This window comes from Gossypium hirsutum, chromosome A06 (assembly GCF_007990345.1).
Source record: "Gossypium hirsutum isolate 1008001.06 chromosome A06, Gossypium_hirsutum_v2.1, whole genome shotgun sequence".
NCBI classification, from domain to species: Eukaryota; Viridiplantae; Streptophyta; class Magnoliopsida; order Malvales; family Malvaceae; genus Gossypium; species Gossypium hirsutum.
The window spans coordinates 49,173,421-49,180,040 of record NC_053429.1 but is presented as its reverse complement, the minus strand read 5'-3'; the positions used below and the strand labels follow the sequence as shown (position 1 = coordinate 49,180,040).

At 34.0% G+C, this 6,620-nt stretch overlaps 1 long non-coding RNA gene across 1 annotated transcript; it reads right to left on the bottom strand.

Moving 5' to 3' along the window:
- Positions 1-309: 309 nt before the first annotated feature.
- Positions 310-5,485, bottom strand: LOC107962175 (uncharacterized). The gene is made up of 3 exons (XR_001701530.2): positions 5,114-5,485; positions 4,926-5,019; positions 310-779 (listed from the first exon to the last, which is right to left on the bottom strand). It is a non-coding gene; the product is annotated as an uncharacterized lncRNA (long non-coding RNA).
- Between the last annotated feature and the right edge of the window lie 1,135 nt (positions 5,486-6,620).

The window sequence follows — 6,620 nt, the reverse complement described above, 5'->3', positions numbered from 1 at the left end:
ATAATTAATATTAAATATGATTTAATTAAATATATGATTTAATAAAATTTAAAATTATTATAACTAATATGATTATAGTTTATGAATTTGTATAATTTAAAATAATAATTATTACATATAATTTAATAATAATATATAATTTCATAAAATTCTTGATAATAAAAATTTTCTTAAATGAATTTATACAATTTAAAATAATTAATATTAAATATAATTATATAGTGATATATAATTTCATAAAATTCTTAATAATAAAATGTTCTTATATGAATTTACTAAAATCAATATATAACTTGAGAATTATATTATGCATAAACATAATTAACTTATATTAAGAAAAGGTTAGATGAAAATGAAATTGTACATTAAAATCCATATGTTATATAGTTTTACAACATCAAAAAGTTTGAACATTGATATTTAATGGTAAGAAAGAAATCTCCTAACCCATTCCAATCGGGCAACTGAAGGTAAACTAAAGAAAACGATCATTTGAGTTGGATGGTCGGGAATTTTACTCAATGCATCATATCGCTGATCGTCGGTTAAACCCTCAATTGACCATAAGGCTGAATATAAATTTGAAGCTCTCTCTTCCATATGTTGTTCTGACTTCTGCTGAACTACCACCTCGGAGGCAAAACTCCTACTGATTTGATCGCCAACGGCCTGGATTTTCTCCCCGAACAAAGTGGCAGCCTCATTAAATGAAGAAAACACATTATCACGAGCATCAGATTTCTTCTTTCTCTTGTTTGAAGATGAGGAACCCCCTTGGTCTCGATCTCCTCGCGGATCCGTACCAGAAACATCCATGTCATCTAAAGAGATGTCAGCTTCGCAGTCATAGAATGTGTTTCTCTCTTCATTCATATCTGTAGTACGTTCATCATCAGCATGTATTTCTTCAAGAACATCAGCAGCTGTTTGAGCATCTCTCCCAGTTGCTCGATCTCTTGCGTATATGGTAGTAAGCTGGTCATAGTAAGGGAAAGTACGAAATCTGAATTGGGCGGCTTCTTTGTGACTCTAAAAAAATGAGGAAATCATATTAGTCGTAAGTTTGGTAAAAATAATATAATAAAGACTTGAAATAATCTTACCTTTAAATAGGACTCCCAAACCGCATCTTCAGCAACAACGAGCTGCCTATGCTCGTCCCAACCAAAACCGCTATTGTTTTGGCCATTAAGCATGTCGTAGACGATTGACCACTCCCTTTTAAGTAACCTAATCCTTGATTCAATATTAGGTTTCGCCTTCAACATTGCATTTGGTAAAACCGTTTGTAGCATTCTTTCCAACTCGTTCAAATAACCAGCTTTGAACCCGGTATCAGCATTAAATGTTCCAACATTGTGCAGGTCCACCATGCTGGAAACTAATGCTGCATCTTCCTCGGGAAGCCATTTTCTTTTGCTTCCTCGAGAAGCTTGAGCATTTGATTCTGGAACACCTGACATAATGATCTTAAGAACAAAAAAAAAATAAATTATATTAATTACTATTTTAATATCATGATTCAAAAGGTCAACACTTTATAAAATCTAAGTAATTAAGTTGAATATCATGAATCAAAAGTTCCATAGCACAAAAAATTTAAAATTATAACACATGCTGAATTAGAAGAAATTATATTATAATTTCTGTAGTTTAGTACAATACAAAAATCAATACAAAAGTTTCACAAAAGTTTCACAAACTAATTTCTAGATGCTTGCCATTCATCGAACATTTGGTTGGCTAGTTCCATCCTCCAAGTAGCCCAAGCATCCGATGGATGAATATTTGTGATATTCGGTTCATCGTCATCCACCACATTAATTGTAGGTAATCCTTCTCCCACCTCCGCTTCAATGGGATCACTACTCATATGGGTTCGAATAAAATTATGGAGCAAACAACATGCAATAATAATTCTATTGTGCACCCTTACAGGATAGAACGATGGACTCCTAAGTATTCCCCATCTAAGTTTTAATAAGCCAAAGCATCTTTCAATGACATTACGTGCTGAGGCATGTTTCATATTAAAAAACTCTTTCGGAGAACTTGGCTGATAACCCTGACGCCACTCGTTCAAATGATATCGTTGTCCTCTAAATGGTGCAAGAAATCCCTCACAATTTGTGTATCCAGCATCAACTAGATAATAACAACCTATAAAATAAGTTTCATATTAAAAAATGATTAATTCAGCACACAAAGTGTGTTCTTAATGAATAAATCAAAGTCCTCTAACTATACACTTTACCATGAGGAACTTTTAATCCATGTCTTCTACTAATGGCATCTCGAAGAACCCGTCCATCAGCAACTGAACCTTCCCAACCAGGAAGAACATAAACAAATTGCATCTCAGGTGTACAAACACCTAGCATATTTGTTGCTATGTCACCTTTTCGCGTCCGATATCTAGGTTTATCAACTGTTGGAACCCTAATCTTGATGTGGGTTCCATCAAGAGCACCTAAGCAATTCTATATCACATGATATAAAACCTTGAGTTAGAATACTAATTTAAATCTAAATCAAGTAAATGTTGTTGAAGCTATATATAAAACTTAGTCCTATACCTTAAACCATTTCCACCTTGTGTCAGAAGAATCGGCTGTAATTGGCTCCGGGTTTTTAAATAACACATCTTGCAAGCGTATGACAGCATTTAAAACATTATGAAATGCTCTGCTAACAGTTTCCCCGGACCTTCTAAAGTGATGCTTGATAACTCGATTTTTCAGGTGATGGGAGATGATATGTAAAAACATTGCTACTTGCTCGTCAACAAGCATGAACCTTGTCGACTTCAATCCCCCTATCGATTCTAACATCTCACATAATTTAAAAAAGGCAGCTCTATTCATCCTAACTTGTTCAATACAGGTCTCGTCACTAGCATATACAAGCCTATTCACATAATCGCGTTTTGCATAAAAATCTACGGTATAGGACCTAATCCTTGGTCTATGTAGGCTAAGGCAAGCACCCATTCTAAATAAGAACCAAATCGCGATTCTACAGATTTCCAACCATATTGTCACAGCAATACTAATTCTTTTACGCCTCACACTTTGTGCAATTAAAGGCAGACGAGCCATTACTGCAACATTTTAAAATTAGAACACACTATCAAAGAATTGAAGTTGCAATTACACATTATCAAATAAAAATAAACAGCACAAATTTAGAACACATGAAGCAAAAAATTATCTACTAAATGATATCGCTGCAACTTTAATTTCATTTCTTTATCAATCACCCAAATAATAATGAAAGAGTATATTTAATTACTGATGATTAGTTTAATTAAAGTTTTCTTATTTCAAAATAAGTAAAATGAAGAATGAGGATTTGGTTTAATAATGAAATTGAAGTTTTATAACTTTTATAACATTTTAAATGGTAATTTCATTTTGTAAAAATATATATAACTTTGAAGAGGACTTATTTTTTACAAGAATTGTAATTTTTAAAAAATATATAATCCATGAGCATTTAATTTCTTCAAAAACTTATATTAAATTTTAATATATTATGTATAATTGAGGTAAAATTAATTGAGATAAAATTTGAAGGTTGGTATTTGTTAGATTATAAATAAACTCATTATAATTTGGACATTTAAATATATTGATTAGTTAATTAAAATCACCCAAATTAATTGACCTAAGCAATACTACTTACTGATTTAAAATGCAGAGTCCACTACTATATACCAGCGGAAAGAAGAAAATAATACCTGATGGCCATGTCACAATCCATAACATATGTTAACAGCCATAACATAGTAGTCTTCAGACACTTTTTTGAGTATTTTTAACGTCTTACCAACATTGAACACACTAAAGATAGCTTAAATATGTTAACAGAACAAACACCAATCATAACAATTTCCACCAGCTCTTGCAAAAATGGAGAAAGCATCACACAAGCAATTAATCTAGCAAGTATATCATAGAAACACAAGACTAAAAGATCCTTAAAGCATATATCTTATCGCTTTCTTAACTATTCTATGTCAAGCAATTGATCTTGGCAAAACATATGAAATAGGCAACACTAGAACAAATATTTCATCTCGTTCAAATGGCCAAATCATGCAAATAATGAGTCAATTTCCTAGAAGAGAAAAAATATTACCTAGTAATTTGTGTATCTATGCCATGTTCTGCTAACAGTCATGTCATCATCGTATAATAATTCTAATTAATAATTCATATTTTAAAGATTTTGAATAACACATCTTCTTGTCATGTTTGAGTTATTTATCTGTGTATGAATATGATGTATCATTTCATCTCTAATATTGCTAGTTCTAAAGGGAAACTCTCAAGATCATAATTAGATAGCTACAAAATCATACATAAATTATAAAAAAAATCCAATATTCGTGATTAAATCATACATACTACTAGGCAGTATTCGTGATTAAATCCTGAATATAGACTCTCACCTAACTAATCAATCTTCTCTAAAGAAAAACATCAACTTAATCCAATACAGAAACCAAAACATAAATTCCATGTTAACATCCTCTTAACATTAAAACCCACAATTTTATCATTAAAAAATTTAAAGAAATGCAAATAAAGAGAACTCAACTAATCGAAATCACAAGCCATTCGGAAAACAATCCAAAGAACAAGAAGAGAACCACCTTGAAAAACATATGGATTTTTTTCCTTTTTCCCTTTTCCAACTTAGCTTCTTTACTGGTGGCTAGTATTTAAAGCCTATATGCTTACAGATAAGAAGGTTTTTGGATGTTCCTCACCCTACCAAATTTTTTTATTGTCCGTATTCATGAAATGCAAACATTCTTATCTTATATAACCATAACTGTAACCATACTTTGAGCTTAAGTTTTGATTTCTTTACAATAATTAAACAGAAAAGAAGAAGAAGCAGTAATTTAATGGTATTACCTTCAAAGTCTTGGGCAATTTCACGAACAAGCCTTTGGAAAGGCAGTTTCCTGATGAGGAGATCTCAGTAGTTTGCTGGTATTTCTGGATTTAACTGCATCCAATAGAAACATCATAATTTCAATTTGTGTAAACAAGAATAAGAAAACGTGACTGAAAGGGGAAAAGAAGGGCAGAAAAAGTCTCACCCGAACTTATAATATTTGGGGAGATGAAGATGAAAGAACTTTAACTAAAAGGAATCAGGAAAAAAAAGAAAAGAAAATGTAGGAGATGAAGATGAAGGGTGAATGGATGTTTGATTTGGGGAGGAAGAAATCTGGAGTGATGAATTTTAAGAACAATAGAGGCGGGATATTTTGGTCTAAAAACCTAAACGGTGGGGCGTTGAATAGGTATTCAGACCCCAACTCCTGTAATAGCAATTCCGTGAGCTGAGGGAATACGCATGTAATAGCAACTCCGTGGAATCACAAACGGTGAACCAAACGGCTGCTTTACTGTAGCGCGCGGAATTAAGGCGTAATGGAATAGCTATTCCATCCAACCAAACGTGATGTAATAGTACAGTCTGGGCCTAACCCTATGCAATAACAGTGTGGGCCTATGCCTAAAACAGTATAATCACAATACAAGTATGCAACCCAACCCAATCCATCCTACTCACCACCCGTACCAACCAACTTACCATGTGGAGATTAAATCGACCCATCCAGCCAACTCACCAATATCACAGCGTAGCGGCTAATAGTAACGTAGCAAAGCTACTAATAGTAACGCAGCAAAGCTGCTAATAGCGGTAAACGTGGCGTAGCCACTAATATCAGAATACGTGGCAAAGCCACCAGAATAGTACTTCCTCTAAATCAGAATCCCATCCCCAATACAGGATGTCATGTCATAATATTTCGTGTATGCAAGGTTTCACACTAATCAATTAACCTACCTCTAAGGTATAACAGTCATTTCCACCCATTAGAGGTAGAATAGTAATTTTTACCCTTTAGGGGTATTTTGGTCATTTTACCCTCTGGGGTCTCAGTACAGATAATTGACCTCTCGGAAAGTCCACAGTTACCTCGAGCGACTTAAGTAACCTAAACAGACCTAACGGTGTAAATGGGCCTAAGACCCATTATTCGGCCCAAGTGGGCCCACACGCTCATGTGGCCCACTTAGCCCAAATTTAGCTACGGCTATGTGACCTACATAGCCCAGTCCAAAATTTATCACTTATCGTAGATTTAATCTGTGTAGGGCCCACAAGCCCGTTGGGCCCTCCCTGTGACAGCCCAAAATTGACCCTAGTCGGGAAGTGGTTTCGGGACCGCTAAATCGAGTCACCGAAATGTTTGAATGTGATATTTATTGTCTAGAATATGTAATTATGAATGTGTGAAAATTTCAAGCTTCGATTTAGTCGATTGCATGTGAATTTAGTCAATAGGACTTATGTGCGACATTTTTGAAATGTGATAGGTCGAAGCATAAGGACCTATTAGTGCATGAAATAAAAAGGGGGGACTTGCATGTCAAATTCCCCCCCTAATTAGTAGTGGTCGGCCATGACAAGCATGGTAGACCAAGTGTGATGGGCAAGACATGTCATAGACATGTTGTGTTGGTGCATCATGGGTGGAAAAAAATAAAATAAGGAGCATGGGCATAAAATAATAAAAGGGAATATGATAAAAA